The 22951-nt window shown below is 48.4% G+C and overlaps 1 long non-coding RNA gene across 3 annotated transcripts; it reads left to right on the top strand.

Annotated features, from left to right (window-relative positions):
• LOC134736807 (uncharacterized) lies at positions 1–20660 on the top strand. 3 transcript variants are annotated; one of them, XR_010121144.1, is made up of 4 exons: positions 1–337; positions 2740–2914; positions 14397–14504; positions 18964–20660. It is a non-coding gene; the product is annotated as an uncharacterized lncRNA (long non-coding RNA). The 3 variants fall into 3 exon arrangements; XR_010121143.1 differs by lacking the exon at positions 18964–20660 and adding an exon at positions 16513–16674; XR_010121145.1 differs by lacking the exons at positions 14397–14504; positions 18964–20660 and adding an exon at positions 10091–11625.
• The last annotated feature ends 2291 nt before the right edge of the window (positions 20661–22951 follow it).

The following is a 22951-nucleotide window of genomic DNA, read 5'->3' as shown; positions in this document are numbered from 1 at the left end:
AGTCAGCAGGGGGCGCCTGGGGCGGCCTGGCCTTGTGGCTCCCGCTGAAATCAGCCCAGCAGGAGGGAGGGTGCCAGTGCCCTCCTATGCAGGTCAAACTCCTAACAAATGATGTGGCTGGAGAATACTTGACAGCACGATGACGAAACATGTCAGTATACAATGAGATCATGAAACACGCTGTGCCCAGCTCTGCGGTTAGTTCACAGTATTTTACAGAGCGTCGTTTCCAAACGCTCAGGAAACACCAGCTACCTATAATACCGTGTGACATGCACCTTCTTCAACACTCAGCACAGCTCTGCAGTAACGGCCCAGCCTGATCTTCACGTTGGAGGTGAGGACACAGGCCCTGGAGGGTTCAAGTGGCAAGGTCACAGAAGTGGTCACAGGGGACCACAGCCCCCTCTGCCTGGACTGCCCTAGGCTCTGGATCTGTAACCCCTGGCTTGCTCCCCATTTGCCTGCCTGACCACAGCTCCGAGGCCTCTGAAAAGCCTGGCAAGGTGGGCGGAAGGTCCCTGTGGTGTCGCCCCCAGGGCAGGGATGGGCCATGGAGCTTAGCTGGGAGGGAGGAGCTGGGACCTGCTGGAGGAAGCGCAGCCCTGGAGAGGGTGCCTCTCTGCCCTCACCCCGGCGGTGTGAAGTTGGAGAGCCTTGACTGTGGGGCTGGGGAAGGTGGGCAGGCCCAGGGCAGTGGGGGAGCCGCCTGCTTAGCAGGAGGGCCAGAGGGAGGAGTGAGCTGTGTGCAGGGAGGGTGGGCAGCAGGCAGGGGCAGGCACAGGAAGTAGGGCGCTGAGCTGAGATGGCCCAACTCAGGAGCTGGGGAGGAAGGGAGCATGGAGGGGAGATGGGGGAAACTGGGCAGGTGCGGAGAGGGAGGGCGGGGAACTGAGGAGAAGACAGAGCAGGGGAAGTGAGGGAAAGGGAAGAAAGCACAGGAGCAGAGGGAGGCTGGAAAGGAAACCTGGATGGCTCTCGGGGTAGGGAAGAGGGAAGGGAGGGGAGCTGAGGGACATGGAGCCAACCGAGGTGAGGTGAGGAGGGCGGGATGGCTGGGAGGGATGGCCTTAGCAGGAGAGGGCTCAGGACTGCGGGAGAGTGGAGAGGTCAACAGAGGCTGAAGGAAACGGGGAGAGGAGCATGTTGGAGGAGATGGAACTGGAGAGAGAAGAAGGGAAGGGCATGAATGAAGGGGAAGGAGGCGGGAGAGGTCAGGTGCATCCAAGGGAGGTGAGGAGAGGAGAAGGGAGGTAAACTGAGGCAGGGACATGGACAGAGGGGATGGGAAGTGAGTTTCTTGGGGGAGTCAGAGTGAGGAGAGGAAGGGAAGGACTGGAATGGAGGGTGAAGATGGAGTGTGAGTGGAGGTGAAGTGGGGAAGGGGGAACCAGTAGGGGCTTTGCATGGGAGGGGACGTGAGTGAGGGAGAGGACGGAGGTACAAAGAACTGGGGAGGGGGGTAAGATGGAGGCCACAGGGGCTCAGGAGGAAGGGGAGGTCCCAGAATGGAGGGAAGAATCTTGGAAGAGATGCAGTGGGTCTATATGTGGGGGGGCAGGAGGGAACATGTGCCTGAGACTGTGCTGCTTCTTGAAGAGGTGACAGAGACAACACCCCTAACAGAGCATTTCTCCTCCCCATCAGCCTGGTCACTTGGTCACCCTATGACCCCACACCCTGCAGCTGCACTGAGCTTCACTGACCTTGGGTGGGGATGCCTCCTGAGGGCTCTTTCTGTTGTTCTCGCATCTCTCCAGCCACCTATTAAAGTGACTCAGACCATTTTGACCACCCTCCGTTCCATGTTGCAGGTGACACTGGTTATCCATGTGCAAATCACTTCTTTCCCAGCCATTAGGTGTTTGGTGGATTAGAACAGCCCATGTCTGAAACCCTAGTCAGGGAGTTCACTACTTTTGACATTACAAAGAAAATGTTGCCAAAGACTGAAAAAAAAACCACACCCTGTTGCTGGATCTCTCTTGCCTCATCCCTTTACCTCATAAGCAGGAGTTGGTTACATCCTTAGTTCATAACCAAAGACACTTAGAAAGAAACACCAATTGTATTTGCACAAACTTTGAGAATCGATCCATAGAAAAACGCAGAGATCAAGATTTCTAACTCCTAGGGAAAAAACTTTTATTTTTCTAGCAATGATAAGACATTTAAATTTTAAATTTTCTCCTGTGTACGTATAATTAAAATTAATGTCGTGCAGAAAGCACACAGCACTGAATTTCTGGGACCGCTAAATCACATTTGGTGCCACTTGCCTTATATTTTCATGACAACATACATAGACACCTCCATTATCTGTAAACCCAACCGTTCACACATCTGAACAGGGAAGAAGCCTCCTTTACCCTAAGAAGCTTGCCCCTAGCTCTCCGTGCCTGGATGGCAGATGCTCGTGGGGCTGTTGTGTTTGGCTTTGAGGTCCATGGACACCAAGGACGTTACAGATTTTTAGTCTCTGGTCTCCACATTGGTTATGCCGTGAGATTTTACTACGGACCCAATGGACTGCTTCTCTGGGGGAGAGTGTGCTTTTGGAATCGCCCATGTCCCCAGAGAATCCATGTCTTGGGTATCTCCTGTCCATGGTCCAGTCCTCCTGGAAGACTGCAGAGCCTCCTCACCATGGCCCCATGGTGGGATGCCAGGAGAGGGCACTTGCCTCCATGCTCCAAATCCTGAAATCTACTTTTGCACTGATGATTTTTCCCTTTCCAGCACTGTATCCCGTGTCTTTGACATCCCTACGGCAGCTGGATGAGATGTGTCATCAGTCACAGGTGCACTGGGGATGATGCTGACTTGCCAGCTAGAGGGTCGTCCGAGGTGGATTCTGGGTCAACACCCTTTTCAGGTAGAAGGAATTGTTCTTCACTTTTCAAGTCTTATTCAGGTAAATCAGGATCTTTTTATTGTGAACTTTGACTTTTTCTTATTTTGAGTGGCTTAAAATATTACTACTTTAAAGAAACTGTGGATAATTTTCACTTTCTTGCCCAAGATAAAGATAATTCCATGAAGCAATGAAAGGTCCAACAGTCTTAACAATGGATACCAATAACAGTTAAGATAGTGTGCTGTTCACTAAAAAAGATGGGCATGGAGGTCAAAGGAAATAGCATTTATTTGGGAAACAAAGAATTACAACTCAGGTACAGTGAGTCAGGGCGGCCCTGAAGACAATCCTGTAAGGCAAACGCAGGAAATATTTTTGAATCGAGGATTTCCACAAAAAGTTATTTTTAAAGGCAGTTGATTTGTTGGGCAGGAATCCTAAGTTGTAAACTCATTCTGATTGGTTAGTTAACGAGGCTACTCCCAGCTGAAAGATGCTGAAGGCTGGTGGACACTGGCTTCAGTTGTTTATCCAAGTCTACTGGAACATTCTGTGGCTTGACCTTTAGCCGATGTGGGTGCCTCTCCTGCTTCCAATTTAGAAAGCTGGAGGCTTAGTGAATTCATTTTTTTCACAGTATAAATATGCAAAGTTTAAAGATTTGATGGAGTCATATATGAAAGACATTTATTATTAAGCATGAAATTTATAATATTTTAATCATTAAATTGTATATGTTCACATAATCAGAAGTAAAATATCTAACAATTAAAATTCCCAACAGAATAAAAGTGCCCAACAGATACTGGGATATTAGATATCTCAGCCTTAATTTTCATCTATATCTTCAGCCATAACATAGATCAAAAGGGCTAAGAAATGAAAAAAGTTGGTGTCATGTTTGCTCTCCTCCTGCTATGTATTCTTGTGCATGTTCTAAAAAGTAAAAGTACTAGAATGTTTTAAAGAAGGGCAAAGATACAGAAAAAAATCAATATCCTATAATAGGTAATGAGCACAGCATGTTTAATAGACAATTCTGTAACTTACATTAAACACATCAGCTAAGCAGTTACTATGAAATTCCAACACATGGATAAAGAATATGGAGCAAAGGACTAGGTGACTTCCCAAACATCTCCAGCAAACACATAGGAGGAATCCAGGGGCATACTACATGCAATCCAGTCTCTGTGCTAGGTGGCTACGTTCTATTTGGCACATGTTTATAAATATGCCATCTCAAAATTATACTAAAGTTATTTTAATTTGTAGGAATGATGGGATATTTGTGACATCTGGCTTATGAACATTCAAGTATTGATCCTACAAATATTCTTATTGTGCATCTTGCCCTTATGCACAATCGATGAGATCCATTCTTAGCCACACGGCACGAATGGAGTAGTATATACCTTCCCTAGCCTTGATTGCATTCTATGTATAAAAAAAGATGATTTATTACATGCCATGAGGCTTCCCAATAATAGTAGTGAAAATTTATGAACAATTTACTCATTATCTTAACACTGCATGTGAGGTAATAAATGACCAGCTTTAATAGTTAAGTGGATGTAACATGTACAAAAATGAGTATTTTATCACACTGAATATTTAGCTTAAAATTTAGAAAATAGTCATAAGTGACTATATGGTAGTTATAACTAAAGAGAATCTAAACTCCTTTTGAGGTGTAACATTTATTTTCCTTTCATAATGCTTCAAATCAATGAACCTAAAACATGTTACCATGCCTGGAGTTCAAAAACACTTCAGCTCCCAAAGATCATCAATAGTATCTACACACTAAGCTCTTTGAAAACTGAATTCTGACCCTATCACAAGAGGGAGTCTGCAGGCTCAGCCTGGGGAGAGTCTGTGAGTGAAGGATGTTTTCGCTTTGCTCATAGCACATAGGAGCAGCTTCCAGGTGTTCTGGGTTGTCCTAACAGTTGGAAACAGCGCCCTGTGGGGCTTGGAAACTGTGAGCTGCGCCTCTGGGCCTGGGATCCTGATGTCTAAATGAAATTGAACTGGAAGGCTGCTAGATCCTCTTCTAGCTATGCCTCCTTATGCAGCTGTTGTGAAAATGGGATGGCTTCATGGGTGTAAAACACTTTGCACAGTAGTTAGTGCCCAGCAGATATCAGGAGCCACTATTATCATTATTATCCCAAACCATCTTCAGCCACCCAGGGTGAGTGAGGGTTCACACCAGGGCTGTCCAGGAACGTGCAGGGTGGTCCTTGGTTAGAGAATAACAATAATAATAATATGAACTGGTTAGATCCAGGGCTGGGGTAGAAGAGGGAGGACTAGATGGCTGCATTTGTTTTCTGCTGCTGTGTAACCAATTGCCACACAAACAGCAGCTTCAGAAACCTTTCTCGAGGCCCTCCACACAGCGGCACTGTGGCACAGCAGCACAGTGGCACAGTGGCACAGCAGCACAGCACAGGAGGTGGCCTCTTCAGGGCCTGCAGGAGACTGTCTGCCTTGCATCATGCTGGCCCCCTCTGCTTCTGACCTCCAGCCCACTTTTTTTTCTTTTTTCTTTTCTTTTCTTTTTTTTGAGAGAGTCTTGCTCTATTGCCCAGGCTGGAGTGCATTGGTGTAATCACAGCTCACTGCAGCCTCAAGCTCCCTGAGCTCAGCTGATTCTCCCACATCAACCTCCCACGTAGCTGCGATGATAGGCGCGCAGCCACCACTCCCCTCTAATTTTTCTGTGTTTTTTGTAGAGATGGGGTCAAGAGATCCCAGGCTCAAGTGAACCTCCTGCTTTGGCCTTTCAAAGTGCTGGGATTACAGGCGTCAGCCACCATGCCCAGCCTCCAGCCCTTCTTTGAAAGGGTTCATCTGATTAGGCCAGGCCTCTCCAGGAAAATCGCCTTTTTGATAACCTTACAGTAGACTGATTAGGGGTTGTAATTACATCTTCAAAACCCCCTAACTGCAATATAAAGTCATGTAACTTGGGGACTGAGATCCCAAATTATTCAGAGGTCCAGGCCACCCTGGCGAAGGGGATTCTGTATACAGGGCTGTTTCCCAGGGGGCAGAATCTTGAGGGCCAGTTTAGGATTCTCCCTCCCACTCAGCCTGAGGTACTAAGGTGCAGGCAAGAACAGCTCAGCTGAGACAGAAAGCACAGGAGGGAAGAGACAGGACCCAGGCAGGCCCCGAGTTCAGAGCAGGGCTGGGCTGTGTGCCCACAGGGCCTGCGGGAACCTCACAAGGAAGCAGGGCCACAGATGGGCACCCCAGCTCTTCACTCCACTTCCTCCCTGCGTTGGTCATGTGATCCTCTAGACTATGAACCTTTTCTCTGAAACCATGACTAAGGTGCCACAAAACCAGGCTCCTAGAGGCGCCTGGCAGTGACTGATTTGCTGAGCTCCCCCTCCTCCCTTTTTCTCCCTCATGCCTTCATGTCTTGCTTCCCCGGGCCCCCACTTCCCCCCGCTGTTTAGTTGATCTTTTCCTGGCCCGACCTCGACACCCCTCATATCATGGCCCCATCACCCCCATGTCCCTTGCCTTATTTCCTCTGAGCTGGGTTTGTCCCTTGAACAGTGGCCCATGGCCCCCACCCCCTCACTGTTTCCTTGTCCCTCCCCCACAAAACGTTGGACTCAGTTCTGGGGGGACTAGATCCCCTGCACCTCACCCAGACTCACCAGGGCCCTTTGACCTCGTCTCTCTTCCCAGCCCCCTCTTTAGTCCAAGGGTACCCGAGACCCCTGGATCCCGCCCTGGCTCTGCGCTCAGCATCCCCCAGGGTCCCTGCTGGGAAGTCCCCGCTCCCCCGCAGCCTGGACTCCTTACCAGGCTCTGCCATCGCTCAGCCTCGCTGTCCGGAGTCTTTGTGGCTCAGCACTCCCTGTGCCCAGCAACCCCAGCCTTCCACCGCTTCTCCGACTGTGCCCCCCGCCTCCCGGCCTGCCAGGCTGAGGAACGCGGAGCCTGCAGGTGGGAAACAGAACCGGATGCGCGCCTTAAGAGTTGTCCGTTTAGCAGGAGGTTTTGAGCTCAGGCAAGCTTCTTCCTAAATTCCAGCCACCCGAAATTTCCTGCCGGGAGGCTTGTTCCCAGCTCCCGCTGCCAGGGCCCCTGCCTCCTCCCGCTCAGGGCTCCGCGTGGAGAGAGAGTCGTTCAGCACTCGCCCCAGGGGCAGGCGGGCTGCTGGAGATTCCAGCCGCTTCACCCCGCCCCAGGCAGCTAAAAGCCACTGTGCGGGGAGGTGGGGGATGAAACCTCCAGGAGCAGGAAGGAGCAGGAGGGGCCCACCCGGCGGCACAGGGTAGAACCTGACACTCCGTACACCAGCGAGTGGAAACACGACTTAGGAAACGGACAGAAAATATTTTCGGGGTTGATATAAGAGGAAAAATAGAATAGATCTGGGATATCAGGGAGGAAAGGGGAGGGAAATGGTCCAAGGGCAAGGGTCAGGGCAGAGGCTGCAACGGGAAACTCCAACGCCCAGGAGGACAGGAACATATAGGAAGGGAGACTGATACGTGTGAGGAGTATGACCTGGAAGGAACCGGGCACCGGCAGCCCCCATACTACCTGAAAACACCATTCCTGGAACTCCGCACCGCGCTCACTAAGACCCTGCTCCCTCCCTGGCCAGGTCCTCCCAGGAGCACACCTGTCTGCCACTCACCTGGACTCAGGCCCCAGGGAGGACCTTCCCTGCCCTCCACAGCCCTGCCCTTGCTCCAGCTGGGAAATCATCTCTGATTGGCAGAGCTCCCGCTCTGCAGTGAAACTGCAAGGATTTGAATCCTTTGCTGAGAACCAAGCCTGGGCCTCAGGCTCAGGGCAGGCTCCTGAGGAAGAACGAGGTGGGCCTCCAAGGGCAGCCGGGGAAGAGCACCCTGACCCTGAGGACGCCAGTGTCCCTCACAGGACAGGAGGGAGCCCTGACCCTGAGAACGGCAGCGTCCCTCACAGGACAGGAGCGAGTCCTGCCTCGGATCCCCAGTCAGTGGACCTGTTGCTGGTTTGCATGGCCAGGCTCAGTGCAGAGTGAAGGAAGATTCCACAGCTGGCTGACCTTTATTTTCATAATAATCCAATCAATGAAAGCTCCACCAGCACAATCTCAGTTTTGCATGGAAAAGGCAAGGGCCAGTTATTTTTTCTGCTATGCTCTCAAACGCTAGCTTCGTGCTCAGAACAGAGTCCTTGCTTGGTAAAAATTTAATCTAGTGATTTATTTTTTTAAGATAGCCCCAGTGTTCTGGGTGTCGGAGATCTAGCAGCCAGAAAGGCATGACACTGCAACGGGAAGATGATGCTCTGGTGGGTGACAAGCCAGATGTAGAGACATTAACAAGCTTCCTTCAGGTAGTCCCTTGTGCTGTGAAAGAACCAGTGTGACTGAGGGCTGAGAGAGAAGGGGTGTGGCCAGGCTGTCCTGGACACTTGTTCAAAAAATAAATAAGTGTTTTTCACGATAACAAAGACAGGGAACCAACCTAGCTGCCCTTCAGTGGTGAACTGGATAAGGAAAATGTGTGCATATACACCGTGGAATACCATACAGTGATAGAAAGAACGAGATCACGTGCTTTGCGCAACATGGATGCAGCTGGAGGCCACTATCCTAAGTGAATTAATGCAGGAACAGAAAACCAAATACTGCATGTTCTCACTTACCAGGGGGAGGTAAATGTTGAGTACACACGGACATAAAGATAGGAGCAACAGACACTGTGGAATTCAAGAGGGGGAAGGAAGAGAGGAAGGGGGCAAAGGCTGAAAAATTAACAATTGGGTACCGTGCACACTCGTTACCTGAGTGACAATATCAATCGTACCCCAAACCTCAGCATCATACAATATGCCCATGTAACAAACCTGCACATGTACCCCCTGAATCAAAAGAAAAGTTGAAATTATTAAAGATAAATGAATAAATAAATCAGTGCTGACAGACTCACCCACTAGGCCCAGGGGACCATTGTTCTCCAGCATGGCATCTCTGGGCTGGGCCTCACAGGGCCCACTGTTCCTGGGTGACATCCACAGTAATGTCCTCAAAGGTTACTGATACCTAACACATCTGAAACATTCTGGGTCAGCTAGGATCTTCCTCCCAAGGGTCAGGGGAGGACAATTGGCTTCCCAGCACCAAGGAAACGGCTATGTGTAGAGGTCCTCAAACCCTGCTGGGATTCCAGGTGGATGGCTCTGTGCACACCTGGCATGTGCCTCACACCCACTCAGAGATATGTGGGCACACTGAGCACACAACCACCTCATCATAGATGGATACCACATGAGCTATGGCGTAAGGTCACCTGGACAGTTCTCAGTAAGATGGTAATTCAAACTTCCAGATGGTGATGGTAACTTTTGGGAATATGTATCTAAACTCCCCTTCTTAGCAATTTAAAGTCAATCTACACACTCATCCCAAGGCAAGCCATCTCCACAACCTGTGGCCTATCAGCTGTGACTCTGGGTGAACTATTTCCTCATAGGAACCTCAGGTTCCTCCTCTGTGAAATGGTTCAACAACCCGTTGGGAGAGTTGAGAGATCAAATGGACTAATGCATGAAGGGCCTGCTGGAGAGTGAAGCTGAACAAATCCACGTGAACAGTCCCTTATGGAGTGACACAGAGTGACGAAGCAACACCCAGCACTCCACGGGCCTGGGATGGCAGGTGCAGCTTCCCTCATCCTTCACAATCCTGTGTGCGCGGGGCTAAGGACAGAGCTCAGAGCAGAAGCCCAGCCTGCTGCGCTGCAGGGTGTCTCATGCAGACCCCTCCTGCAATGGGGCCTCTGTTCTCAGTGTCCTCTGGGGCCTTGCAGCATCAGTCACCATTGCTGCTCTCATGTCTTTGTCCTGTGTATCTGCTAATGGGTGATAGAAGCCTCACGATCCAATCTGGTCTCTCCAGACCTTCAAAAATGCCACAAGACATTTTGCTCCATCTACTATACTCCTTCTCCTCTAGAAATGTCAAGATTAAGGAAATAAAGCTCTCCATACATCATTTTCAGTTTTCAAATTTGATCAAAGGATAATTACCAAGAAAGAATTGGATTTGGAGGTCAAGGATTGTAAGGAGAGTTTTATTTACCTTTTGAAATGATCAGACTGTTCAGGTCTATCCTACAAACATTTTTGTAGGTTTAACACTGGGGAGCATACATCAGTGATTCCTCCTTGCCCTCTCTCACCCAACCCACTCTTCTGCTGTCCTTGAAGGCTGCCCTGCCCTCCACCCCGCACCTGGAGTGCTGGCTGACAGGACTCCCCTGAGGACACACCTGCTGCCAACTGCAAGGTGAGCATCTCACACAGCCACAACTCCCGCGGTCACCTCGTGCCCGGGCCCATGATAGCCACTGATATGGGCGATCCCTTGCTGAGACTGTGGGCTGGATGAGAAAAAGAAACCTCTCCCATCTCTTCTGAGAAGGCACAGGCTTCATGGAAGTTGGAACTCATAGAGGGAAAGATTGGAAAGGAGATGATCTCCCAATCAGCCCCTGAGCTGCCACAGCCTCCCAGAGTCCTGGAGAAACAACTGGCACTAAGACTTCTTGGACACATTTAGAAGATCCAGGCTGAGAGACAAATGTGCCCATCTGCTGGCTAAAGAGGTACCATTCAGGAGAAGAGGCAGGTCCTAACTTATTGCAGGTGGGCTGTGGAGAACTCAGCCACCACCTGCCTTCATCCAGATTCTCCCCCCGGGATAGTCCATAATGATGCAGGCAAAGCGGAGCAAAGACAAAGAAGCCACAGGACAACACTGCTTCTCTCTGCTCTGCTCCCAGGCTCACCTGCCACGAATCCTGCCCCTGCCCCCTCTTGTGGTCTCCTTGGTCAACCTGCATGCACTGCGGGGAGGTCCAAGCTCTTGCAAGTGGAAAGGCTTTGGCTATGGCTCCCATCAGGAAGATGTTTATGTCTCCATGTGATAGGCAGTAAAATGGAAATATAGGGTTTTAGGAGTGCCATTTAATTCCCCCCACTGACGGCAATTCCCAGGAGAAGCTGACTCATCTCGCATGAGTATTCTCGTCTCCCTATCAAAAGACACCACCTGAAATCCCCAACGTAGTGATTTTGGGTTAGCTGCACTAGTGTCGGTTCTCCAACATCTGCCCCAGCACTTTCCTGCCCCCGCCCTCTGCATGCACCCACCTCAGTCATCTTGACCCCTCCACCTGAGGGATCAGGGAGCATCAGTGCTTCAGCTCCCCCTCTGTCCCCCATGCCCTTGGATGTGTGGCCAGGCTATGTTGGAATCTATTCAGTGGCAGCAGAGACAATTTAATGACTCACCCCACATTGGAGGTGTTGGGAGCAAGCCCCCCAAAATCTGGCCATAAACTGGCCCCAAAACTGGCCATAAACAAAATCTCTGCAACACTGTAACATGTTCATAATGGCCCTAATGCCCACACTGGAAGGTTGTGGGTTTACGGGAATGAGGGCAAGGAACACCTGGCCCGACCAGGGTGGGAAAATGGCTTAAAGGCATTCTTAAGCCACAAACAATAGCATGAGCAATCTGTGCCTTAAGGACATGCTCCTGCTGCAGTTAACTAACCCAACCTATTTCTTTAATTTGGCCCATCCCTTCATTTCCCATAAGGGATTCTTTTAGTTAATTTAATGTCTATAGAGAATGCTAATGACTGGTTTGCTGTTAATAAATACGTGGGTAAATCTCTGTTCGGGGCTCTCGGCTCTGAAGGCTGTGAGACCCCTGATTTCCCACTTCACACCTATATTTCTGTGTGTGTGTCTTTAATTCCTCTAGTGCCGCTGGGTTAGGGTCTCCCCGACCGAGCTGGTCTCAGCAGGAGGGTTCAGCGATTCTCATCACACAAACTTAGCACTAAAAACCCCAACACATAATGTGTTGTAATGCTTCCCCTCTGTCCACAATCCCCACTGGGCAGACAGGCTTACTAAGTGCAGATGAAGGAGTTGAATTTAGTTGACTTCTTGGGATTTTTTGTTGAAAGGGCAGCTGGAGCTCTGTCCTAGTAATGAGCAGCAGGAACATCCTAGCATCCCATAATGTATGTATATGAAGGCATCTGTGAGCCCGACAGCACTCCCTAAATGGGGGTTTGGAATTAAGTGCACTGCATGGACACACATTGATCATGTGTCGTTGAACACCAGTGGGACTACAACCCTTGGATGCTGAGGTTCCTAAAAAAGGAAAAATCTAGTTGCAGCAATTGAGATGCTGTGACCAAAACCAAGGTGTCAATTCTTTTCTTCTGCCTGATCAAATGCACTGGTGAGCCTTCCACTGAATTTTGATTGCATTATTGTACTTTTCAACTTCTGAATTTCTTTTTATAATTCCTGTCTCTTTGTTAATATTCTCTATTTGGTAAGATACTGTTTTTGTCCTCACCATAGTTCTTTAGAACATGGTTTGTAACAATTTTCCAAAGCCCTTGTTGCCTAAATATCTTATTCCCAGATTTTTCTCCCAGTAGGTTTTGGTTAACCTATTGTTTGCCCCAGCAATCGTCCATTCTGTTTGGCAGTTGAGCCTGGAACATTTGCTGTACACATTGTCAACAATTGCCCTGAGGTGGGTGCTTCAGTTTGGGGTGAGTTCCAAGGTGGATGAGAGAATGGCAATCCTTTGGAGCCGGCCTTCTGGGGAGCAATCTGACAGATCAAAATGAGCAGTTCCAACTCTCTGAGAATATCTTCATTTCTGATCTCTGCAGTACTGCACTGGGAACAGCAGATGTGAGTTTTCAAGGGAAGCAGGAGATGGAAGCAGGATAAGCTAAAGACCCCAGAGCAAGCTTTTCTTATTGGTGTCAGCAGTTTTTCTTGGATATGTGCTCTACTGGTTGCTGCAAACTTTTTATTAGTTTCCAGAGTTCTATAAAGAGTGATTTTGACAGTATTTTGCCAGTGGTTTCACTGTTTTGGTGGAAGGCAGGCCTTTGCAATTCCTAACTCAGAACTTTCCCATGGATGGTTTTAAAGAAATTAGTTTTCAGATCTTTAACTTCTACCTGGGCTGTTTCCAAAACATGATCTTCCTAAGAACTAGCATGAGCTCAAAGAGTCCCTATTTAGAATAGCCCTTCTCCCACTTCACAAAAGGTTCCTTTTCAACAACCTTGCATCTTACTATAGACCATAGATCTATATCTCCAGGGATTAACAAGGGGATAATTTAAAATACTGAAGTAGGTATTTCGGGTGAGGCTGTCTTTAATTTCTGGATATCAAATCCCACTGCAAGTCATGTAACTTTCAATTCTTTTAAACAAGTTGAAGGTGGAACAAATCCAATTGTCAGCAGATGGGTCATTTACAATAATTTTTATTATATATAACTGTGCTTTTTGGTCTATAACTTTGAAGGAGTTCAAATAATTGCGTAAAGACTCTTTCCATTCCTATCTGCTTATTTATGTAAGCAAGGTTTCTCAAGGCTTCCAACTGAACAAGTGAAAAAATAGGTGTATGACTGATGTTGAACTCTGTCACATTCTAGCAGGTAACTGTTCATTCACAGATTCATGGCAAAGCTGAGACAGAAGTCCATCTGTCTCATTAAGAGAAGCATTCCAACAGTTTTTAATTCTTATATTTGCTAATCATTTACCAAAATTTATGGTGTAGCCATTTTTTATCTTTATTTTTGTATTATATTAATTTGATGAATAAGTCTAATGAAAACTGAATCCATCTTAAGTAATAACAAAGCCTTTGGTAAAGTCATCACTTGCAGTTACTTAGATGGCAGATTACGCACCTGCTGCTGAACTTGTGACTATAAGGGAAGAGTTTGATAAACAATGTAAGTAGTGTGTGTTCTATATTGATAAGTGCATTTGGCAAGTAATTGGGGAAAGATGAGTTCAATAATTTTCCCAGTATGGAAGTAGAACTAAAAGGAAATCCAGAGAATCCTGAAACATCAGACTTTGTGAGGTGGAAAAACCTTGCTGCTTCTGGACCCCAAGTAGTAAGAGGATATTTTAGAAGTCCAATCTTCCAAGGCTTAGTCTTGAGAATTATGTCCAAGAAAGACCTTTGGGATGTGGTAATTGGCTCATGGAACTGACTGGAAACACAGGGATGTGAGTTAACCAAGGTTTGGGGTGGCTTGCAAAACAGCTATGAGCCTGGTCTAAATGCACAGTAGGATCTAAAATGCTCAGACCCATAGGCAAGTCTTGGTACCATCTTTGTAAGGAAGTAGACTGCTAAACTTGCAGCTCCCATGGAGCCTTTTTCCCCCAAACCCACTTCAGAAGTCACCCAAGATGGTAACACACAATGATGAATTCCTTAGAGAGGAGAGCCAGGCACAAGAAGAGAAAGTAAAATGGAAATGGACTTAATTCTAGAGAGCAGACTTTATGTCCAATCAAGGAAAACATTTTTACTAACTTGCCATCGCCAGCCCTGTAGGCTACATAAATTATTGTGTGTTTCTCCTTGGTCCATGTTCTGCATGTTCTGAATGGGAACCTTAAGGTTATCATTCTGTCTCCTGGCTGCACAGGGCCACACCTTGCTGCTTTGGAGAGGACTCCGTGTGAGCCAATGGTCCTGAGCTTTGAGCAGGATGGAATTACTAGAGAATCCTTTGCGTGGCCACCTTGGAGACAGAGTGAGTTTCTGTTTTCTTTGTGTGAAGAGGCAACAGAAGCATGACGATCTGCCAACCTGAAGGCATGCTGGTGCAGTCAGTGCCATTGCTCACCTAACCCATTCATGTTCCTCTTGCAGATCAGGGAAACTTCACCTTCCTGCATGTAGCAGAAGCCACAGGACTGAGTCCTTGCCAGTATGATGTGGGCAGAAGCTAAGGCTGCCGTTTTGGGGTTTGGCTCACAGAACCATCTCCTGTGTAATCCCCGTTTCTTTTCTCCGTCGTGGCAGCCTTGGTGGCCCCTTGTTGAAAGAAAGGGCATGGCTAAATGAAAGAAGCCAAACCTGAGGGTTGACTTTAGAGAGCCCCCATCTCACCTGTGGCCCAGGGAAGCTGGAATAGGAATTTTCTGGGATAGCAACTGCTATAAAATATTTTGTCTTGGCCAGGCGCAGTGGCTCACGCTTGTAATCCCAGCACTTTGGGAGGCTGAGGCGGGCGGATCACGAGGTCAGGAGATCGAGACCACGGCGAAACCCCATCTCTACTAAAAACTACAAAAAATTAGCCGGGCGTGGTGGCGGGCGCCAGTAGTCCCAGCTACTCGGAGAGATTGAGGCAGGAGAATGGCGTGAACCCGGGAGGCGGAGCTTGCAGTGAGCCGAGATTGCGCCACTGCACTCCAGCCTGGGCGACAGAGCAAAACTCTGTCTCAAAAAAAAAAAAAAAAAAAAAAAATATTTTGTCTTAGAGAGCCTGAATCCCAGGACATGCCCTGGAATACTAGCAGCAAACTCCCATGGCCGAAGTCCTTTGGGATTTTCCCTTTTCCCCTCCAAGATTTGAGCCAGGGAGGGGTTAGTGAGTCCACTGCTATCCCCCATCATCCCTCATCTATCTCTCTCTGCTCCTGAGTCCTACCCAGAACCAGAAGTTAGTAACCCACTTGCTTGTGTGGCCTTCTCCTCCTGTGTTTAGCATGCTATTAATAGACGGATGTGGGAGATTGTATTTACTGAACATGCCAGGCATTGTTCTAAGTTCTTCATATCTAGAGCCCAGTTTATCAGAACCATTCTATGATTTAGCTACCTTTCTTTCTTTCTCTCTTTTTCCTTTCAGACAGGGTCTTGTTCTGTTGCCCAGGCTGGAGTGCAGTGGTGCAATCATAGCTCACTGTGGCCTTGAACTTCTGGGCTCAAGCAATCCTCCTGCCTCAGACTCCCAAGTCACTGAGACTACAGTTGTGCACCACCATGCCCAGCTAATTTTTAGTTTTTATTTTTGTAGAGACAGGGACTCACTATGTTGCCCAGACTGGTCTTGAACTCCTAGTGTCAAGCAATTCTCCTACCTCTGCCTCCCAAAGTGCTGGGATTACAGGCATGAGCCACCATGCCCAGCCTAGCTATTTTCTTAAACCCGCTTAAGATCTGGATAACATATACGTAGAGATGTAGGGTAACTTTCTCTAGGCCATAGAGTTGCATAGAGCAAAACTGGGATTGAAACACAGGTGTCTGCCCAGAGCCACCCTCTTCTTCCTTATACAGCAACTAGATTCTGTATATTGTGTGGTAGGAATAATCTGAGCATTTGCAAAGATGGATAGCCTATTTCCTCAACAATACTCAATGAATCTGTGAGCCATCCCTCATTTATTTTGAAAACAACCTTTGTTCTGTTATCAGTTCCTATATATACATGAATATTTGGCAAGGGCCTTTGGGCTGTTTTGTTTATTTTTATGCCAATGCCAAGTTTGAAACTGTCAAACTCTTTTTCTCTCTCAAGAAAAGGTTATAGCATTTACCTTAAAAAATTAGGATTTCAATATACTGAAATGCAATTCTTCTCTTTTTTCAGAAACAGGTTGGAGTGCAGTGGTGTGATCATAGCTCACTGCAGCCTTGAACTCTTGAGCTTAAGTGATCCTCCTGCCTCAGCCTCTAAACTAGTTGGGACTACAGGTGTGGGTTACCATGCCTGGCTAATTTTTAATTTTTTTTTTTTTTTTTTTTTGCAGAGATGAGGTCTTGCTATGTTGTCCAGGCTGGTCTCAATCTCCTGGTCTCAAGTGATCCTCCTGCTTTTGCCTCCCCAAGTTTTGGGACTATAGGCATCAGCCACCATGCCCATCCTGAAATGAAATTCTAATCATTATCAAAATCATAACCCACAGTAAAACTTCTTGAAACTCATTTTTCCAAGTCTCTTTTATCTGAAATCTGCCCCCCTACCCCCGACAAACCTCCCCAGGGTATCTGCCCAGGCCTGAAGAACTCTACAGAACACACATTCCCTGTTGCCTCTTTCTAAGGCCAGAAAGGTGGTTTTGGTTGTTAGGGCAGGTGAGAAACCCCATCACTCTCTGCCCACCCACCCCAGCCTGGCTGGCCTCTCAGCCCTCCTCCCCTCCTCATATGGCATCTGTTGCTTCAGGGAAGAGATCTATTCCCGCACAGTCAGGGAGCTGGCCCCGCCTGCTGCACTCCCAGAGTTCAAGTCACTATAAAACCAACCACGCATCCAGCGCCAAGCTGGCCCCTGCGGGGAGGGGACTGCATCTCATGTAGCCCCTCCTTGCCTCAAGTTCTTCCTGTTCCTGTGTAAAGAGATAAACGATGGTCCTAGTCTATCTTGTACTCATGTTAGATTCTACTCCTCCCTGTCTGTGGCCTTTGGGCAAGTCTCTCTCCTGCTCAGAGCCTCACAGCCCCTCTCAGGCTCCAACCACAGTGCAGAGGGCAGGACTCCCAGAGTGTGTGCAAAACCCTCTGCCTAGCCTACCCAGAGCCGGGTGGTGATTCTCCCACACACCCAGTTGTATTGAACTGGGCTGTTTTTCCTGCTTGCCAAGAGCTTTTTCTTTTTTTCCCTCTCATCTCAGCTTCTCGAGTAGCTGGGACCACAGGCATGCACCACCACACCCACTAATTTAATTAATTAATTTATTTTTATTATTATTTTTTAACAGACAGGGTCTTGATATGTTGCTCAGGATGGTATTGAGCTTTTGGACTCAAGCAACCATCCCACCTTGGCCTCTCAAAGTGCTGGGATTACAGGTGTGAGCACCGCACCCAGGCAGCCAAAGGGCTTTTCACAGCGCAGTGCAATGGTTCAAGAATGTGGCTCTGCAGGGAGCTTCCACATGGGACCCTGGCTCTGCCCTTAGCAGTGGGCACCTGACGAATAACCAGTGTCTGTGCTTCCAGCTTCCCATCTGCAGTGGGGGATAGTGCAGTGTTTATCTTAGAGGATTGCTGTAAATGTTAGTTGAGTGAAAACACAGGAAAACTATAAAATCGTGCCTGGAAAAATCATAAGTCAGGAGAGTGTGGTGGGGGGGAGGTGTGGCATAGGTGACATCTTGAAAGGGGCCCTAGAGAGGCTTCCAGGTCCTGGGGTGAGCCCATTTTCTGGCATGAGTTCAACTCTCATAGTGTACTGTTTGTGAGAATCCATTGCGTTGTAGGCTTAAGATATTTGTGCTTTCCATCTGTGTGTTATACTTTCAAAACAACTTGTTTTAATGCCTGAGAATTAGAAAAAAAAAATCCTGGAGATCTTCACACCTCCAAAGCTGGGATCCAAGTCTGTTTCTCTGAGGGAATCCCTGCTTATATCTGGGTCATGGACAGAGTGAAAAGGAACTTAGAGTAAAGTAAATTTGGATTCAAAATAGGTAGTGGCAGCAGGGTGATGGGGCCTGGAAGCCGGGAGGGGTGCTGGACCTGCTGGGGTGGGAGCAGGGGGAGAGCTGATTGTTTTGTCCCCTCTTGAGTGCGAGAGTAATACGTAACCCTTCCACAGCCTGTGATGTGAGCCTGGAGCTCTGCACTGAGCAGCACGTTCTCTGTTCCCAGTTGCCGAGGTGTCGGCTCACTTCAGATGATGGAGATGCAGAATATTTGGTGGCTTCTTCTGTGTTTGGAGAGCCCTGGGACTTTGGTTCCATTTCTCATTATTTTGCGTGGGGTTAGGGTGTGCTTTCTGTCATGCAACTGCATCCACTGCTATCCATATTTACCTATTCATCTGTAAGGGAACCCTAAAGCCAGCCCCCTAAAAGAGATAGTCTCTTTAGATGGGCTCCTAAATTGACCATTGGATCCCAGGGGCCCCAGGAATGAGAATGCTCAGGAGAGACTAGAACACTGTCAGTCCAGGGGAGCAGCTTGGGCATGGCAGGAGGTAGAGTGGGGACCAGGGCTTCTCTCCAATTCTCACACCCAGCTACGTGGGTGTGTTCAGGATGCCAGGGTAAAGCCCCAAACACCATGACATCGGGGCCATGGACTGGCTTCTTGACAGAATTAAGAGCACCCAAAAAGAGCAGTCCCCCAGCACCTGGGCACTAGCTGCCCTCCCTTCTTGGGCATGCCTGGGCCAAGACCCCTGACTGTGCTGGGCTGGCCTGGAGCAACGCTGACCCATGAAAGACTCTGATCAGACCATGTTCATCTGTTTCCAGAAGCGACATCTGCGTCCCAGCCGAGATTGTGCACTGTTCCTCAGCAGAGGGCCCCTGGCTGAAAGATTCCTTGATAAGCATGTGCAGAAAACTGTATCTGCTGGAGCTTTATAGAGAATAGGTCAAATATTTTCATCACTTTAATAATCTTCATGAAGTTAAACTAGAAGAAAGTCAACTTATTCATGTCTGCTGCTCCTTTAGAAGTCAGCACCAATGCAGTGGCAGGAGGACATGCAAGTTGGGAATTTTAAAAGGTGAGATTTGCTCTCCAGCACTGGTCCCTGCCAGGTGTGACCTTCACATATTCTTTCCACAAGGTCCAGGCCCCCATTTGCGGAGGCCGACAGTTCCCAGAGTGGCTTTCATCAGAAAACAGGATCTTAGAGGAGACAGTCAGAGGAGGGGGCTTCGTCCTCCCCACCGCACAGCCCCTTGTAGGGATTGGAAGGTGAGGGTCTCTGCCCATGAGGTGGCAGTCACCCTAAGCTGTGGTGTGGGAGGAAGCCTAGAGAATATAGGTTGGTGCTGGGACAGCATTTCTTGGTCCTGACTTGGAGAAGGTGTTAAAATCCTGACATTCCCGACTCCTTCTTTGTGGGAGCCCCTGCCCTGCAGATCTCATGGGGTTGTTGTGAGGGTCAGCTGGGGTGATGGGTTTGGAAGTGCTTTGTGAATGACACAGTGGGCCTTCCTATTTCTGTCACTGGCCCTTTGACCTTGAGTACTAATTGCCTGGGATCTCCAGGTTTCAAGGTCTAATCCTGGAAGGGTACGAGGTGTCCCCAGTGGAACATTCTACAGCACTTCCTGGGAGGTCCCTTTCTTCCACCTTTACCCAACATAACCCCTGCTCCCGTTCCTTCAGCCTGGAGAGCTTGCCAAGGGGCACAAGATGGTACTGGACTGAATTTCTCTTTGGAAAAGAGAAGAGATTACTTCCTCGTTTCAGCTGTTCCTCTTCCTAACTTGCCCTGTGGAATTCCAGGGCTCTGTGCAGCATTTTCCAGACATGAGAGGGAGAACTTCTAGGGCAGCGATCTGCCCTGGGTGGGAATGGAGGATTATTCTAGAGTCTGGGTGTCAGAAGTGTGAGCCCTGCCCAGGGGGGTGATGGACTATCCCTGGGGGCCAACATGCTGCTGTGTGGGGAGCCAGGGAAGATGCTGCTCTTTCCCATCACCTTTTGGATCTATGGAGTTGTCCACCCCGATCCCCGGTCTCCTCACAAGTGGCCTCTACCTTCCCCCTGACCTATGCCACCCCTCATGTGAGGTTTTATCACCTGCACCAGTGCCTGCCTCTCTGCTTCCAGACCCATGGCTCATGACCCTCTCTCTCCTCACCCCTTCCATGTCCATTCCCTCTCCCCCTAGAGCCCGTTTCCATCCATACCCCACCGTGTCCTTCACCACGTCCTCACCTGACCCCGCACCTCCCCAGCCCACCTTTCCCTTGAAGGAGTGAATGCCATCCCAAAATATGCCAAGCTGGTATATTGATAATTTTATGTTAAAAACATTAGAGAAATTGTAGTTTTAGAAAGGGTGAGCTGACCTGCCTCTTCCTGCATGTGGCAAGCCATAAAGACTCCTCTGGGGGCGGCACCCCCACACAAGGGCAAGAAGAGAGCCCTTAGCACCAGAGACTGGGGATTGGGGGCAGCAATGGACCCGAGTAAATGTACTTCACAAAGTAAGCCTTGTTGTCCACTGATTTTCTATTCCCGCATATCACCTAGAGGCTCTCCTGGAAATTTACTGCCCCTAGCCAGATTCTGTTTGGCCTTGTCATTTCTTCTCAAATTTATTATTCTTTGTCTAAAAAGTACAAAAGCATCTTGCTTTGGCTACTTCTTCAGACTTCACTAATTTGGGAAGATCCCCACGTACCTTTAATATTAATAGAATTTGTATGCTTTTCTCTTGTTAATATGCTTGGTTTCAATTTGGTTTCTAGCCAAAGTTCCAGCTGAGAAGCCCATGTAAGAGCTAAGTGGGGTTGGAGGCGATCTCTGGGTCCCTGCAGAATGTGGCGCAGAGCCCGGGCCCCTCCCTCACAGGCTAAGACACTGCTTATTCTGGAGCTACTGCAGCTAAGACCCAGGACCTCTGACCCAAGCCGGCAAAGGCAGGGTTCTTACTGCCAGCCTTCCGGTCTCTGCTGTGGGGCTGATCTAGGTGAGAATGGTTAGATTCATGTCTTTTTCTCTCTCTAAATTGGGATTGACAGGATAAAACATTTGTGAACTAGTTCTTTGGGTAAATAGTGACTTTTAGTGCTTTTGTGAGTTCTCTAGATTTCTATTTGATCCTTTTGATCTCAGATATGGTCTTTGTTTTCCTTTGTCTCTGTCTTTTTCTGCCGTTTGTCATAAAGAGAGGAAGTGTCAGGTAGCGAACACAGGCACAGGTCCTTCAAAGCCTGCTGGGTCCCCGGCACTTGGGTTTGTGGTGCTTGTCAGACCCATGTCTGCCTAAGCAAACTGTGCTGTGGGTCCCTGAAACAAACGAAAGAGGGATGGGGTTCCCCTCTCGCCTCGTTGTATGTCCTGAGAGCTTGGCTGTGTGACCAAGGAGGACGCCTCTCTGGTCTCCACCATCTGAGGGGCACAGAGTGTGGCTCTGTGTCAGGCAGCATTCTGACCAGACTGGGGACTCGAGACACATGAGACCCGGGCGGCACTCTCTCTGTCTGTATATGTCAAGTTCTCATGGAGTTTTGTTGTAAGATGCCAATTCGTAAGGGCTTTTTTCATCTCATCCTTGTTGCCCTGATTGGTGCTGGGAGATTCCCATTCCAGCATCACCTGCCCAGTGTCACAGTGAGTGGATCTGAGGCTGAAGGCATCTCAGCTTCCATGGGATACTGGAGGCGTGGTCTGCACAAGCACTCTCCTTACCTGCACGTGGCAATGCAAGTCTTTGCTTTCTTGATCCATCTCTGAGAGTGAATTTTTGGATCACGGGCTGCCTCTTCTGCATCTACTGCAGGAACACCCCTCACGTTCTGGTAATGATGGAAAGCTACCTCCTGGCCTTTCCCTGGAAAGGCAGATTAAGGCACTACTGGAACATACGCACCAGTACAGATCCAAATCAGCCATGGCCAGAGATGGATCCATGTTTAAAACACATTAGAGAGTGCTCGTTCTAAACAATTGGTGTGCTCGCATCTATGGGAAGATCACACTGACTGAGGAACACAGAATGGACTATGGTTAGTCTTAAAACATCCCTTAACAAAATTAAGGAACCAAAAGCTGACCTAGAGCAGACGTTGAAATCCACTCCCACCATAAATCCTCCTTCTCCACCCACTTATACCCCCAACTCTCATCCCTGACCCACCAGAAGATCTAATGGATTTCTAGTTCTCCAGTCTGAACCTTCCTCCCCAACACCCAGCCCCATCTCATCCACCTCTCTCTCTCCTCAACAAAATCCTGTGACTCCCCCAAGCTTCCCCCAAACCCCTTAGACAGCTGACTGCTTAACCTCCCTTTCCTGGCGTGACCTTCAGAAAGCTCTTGGCCTGATCTGAAAGTGCGAGGCACACAGGGCATTTGTGGAAAAGCTGGCAGCCAGGGAGTAGACCTGGCACAGGCTCCAGGGACACGCAGTGAGGCTGGCTTTGCTGTGCCTTGTGCCCTCTCCTACACCCCAGGGCCTTGTCATTAGACTCCCTCAGCTCCAGACCTCCCTGTGCAGTAACTCTCTCCTCAAAGAATTCACATCCCTGGACAGCAGTGGACCTTTTAAACTGTAAAGCTCATTCTGCTCCTACTTTCAGAAGATTCTATCAAGTTTAGAGAAGAACGTATCTAGGATTGAAAGTACAACATAAGAAGATATTCAGAATACAACAGAAGCTGTTGTAAGAGAAAACATGTGCAGCTGTATAGTTTTAGGTGCATTGTGAGAATAATAAGAAATTTAAATCTTTTTAACCTCCGAAGATTACCATTTCCTAAGAAATTTAACATTTT

Source organism: Symphalangus syndactylus, chromosome 5 (genome assembly GCF_028878055.3).
Source record: "Symphalangus syndactylus isolate Jambi chromosome 5, NHGRI_mSymSyn1-v2.1_pri, whole genome shotgun sequence".
NCBI lineage: Eukaryota > Metazoa > Chordata > Mammalia > Primates > Hylobatidae > Symphalangus > Symphalangus syndactylus.
The sequence above is the reverse complement of the archived record's forward strand: the minus strand, read 5'-3'. Positions and strand labels throughout refer to the sequence as shown.